Below are 1574 nucleotides of genomic sequence, written 5' to 3' on the forward strand. Positions count from 1 at the left end.
TGAAAAGGATAAGTTTTCTTTAAAGATTGCCTCAATTTTCTGGTAATGTCCACAGGCTATAGAATATATGTTTGTGCAATATTACTAAAAATATCTCAGGTACAAACCTCATTTGCCAAATAGTTTCGTAAAATGAATGGAAAATTGTGAAAGATTCTATATTTTTCCAGACGAAAATTATTTAAGTTATTCCAAGATTTGTGTTGCTCAATCATATAATAATAATAAAACTTTATTGTACATTTGACAAATCTTGTTCATTATAACCTTGGCTGCTTAACTAGGTTTCCTTGTATTAAAGGAGCCAATAATTATTGTAGAATAAACGAACTTACTGTAAAATATTAATCATAATAAAAAATATTATTTTAGCAAGTTTTAGTGAAAAATTGTGGATTATTTTTAGTATGTCTTTAAATAACAGTGTATATTCTTTGAAGTGGTATTTAAAAGCTATATATTGATCATAAAGTTTTATTATTGTTAACGTATGAGTACATTTGAAGATTAGATTCTCGTCTACGTTTATTCTCTTGGCAGTTGTAAGGTGTTATAAAGTGTAAGTAGAATAGGCTCGGTAACTTTGTATGGTCCTTTGAATGGCTCAATAAAGGATTACGAGATACAATTGTAGTAGCTTTTGCTTTTATTCCCAGTTTACGTATCGCCAGTGGACAGTGAATAATCCGATGTAATATAAGGAATGAAACCCACGATCAATTACACATATGGTACAGTTTTTATATCTATGTATTTAATTTACATTGTATCTGTAAAAAAAAATATAGCTTTTTTATCGCGCGTTAGTTGAAATAGAACAAATGCTTTCCCATGTATCTGTTCATACTGCAGCGCTTTTAAAAAGCGGCACTTTACATTACATACACATTGTTGTATTGTGGACGCTAAACGAACGGAATAAGAGTGATTTTAAAGTGTTTATCGCGCGCTTGGCACATGTTGTAAAGCTAGCTCGGTCAAATAAAAGATAATAATAATAAGAAAAATTAAAATTAATTTTTATAGAAAACACAAATTGTTTCACTTTAATTTTACTCAGAAATAATAATTTAATGCAAAGATTTTCTCCGTTCCAATAAAAGTAAATGAAACCACTCATTAATCTCGAAGTTTACTTAAAAAGACGAGCTCCTGACTTGTTGACGTCACGGCTCTAAAGGTTTATTTCCATCAGAAGCTAAATATTTCAACGATCGTAAATTAAAAGTAAATAATTATTTTAAAGTTATTTCCTCTAAAATTAGAACTTTAAACGACCAAATGATTAGTAGGTATTCATCTCAGCTCTACCTAAAGCTTTTATTTTTTGAAACAATTTAATTTTTTTAGAAGTTAATCTAAGATACATTAGTATTCGAAGGTGGACCTTATAAAATTTGTTCTATCGAATCTGTCGGGTATTAAATATTTTATAATAAGGCTTTCTTTAGTCTTAGCTGAATAAAGTGGTGTCGTAAACCGGTTTACATCCAGATGTTACTTTAAAGTAAACCTTTAAAAGCTTCGTTAAAATTTCAGTGCCCATCGCTACATCCACCTGTGCCCCTGTAATG

This window comes from Papilio xuthus, unplaced genomic scaffold (assembly GCF_000836235.2).
Source record: "Papilio xuthus unplaced genomic scaffold, Pxut_1.1 DF825928.1, whole genome shotgun sequence".
NCBI classification, from domain to species: domain Eukaryota; kingdom Metazoa; phylum Arthropoda; class Insecta; order Lepidoptera; family Papilionidae; genus Papilio; species Papilio xuthus.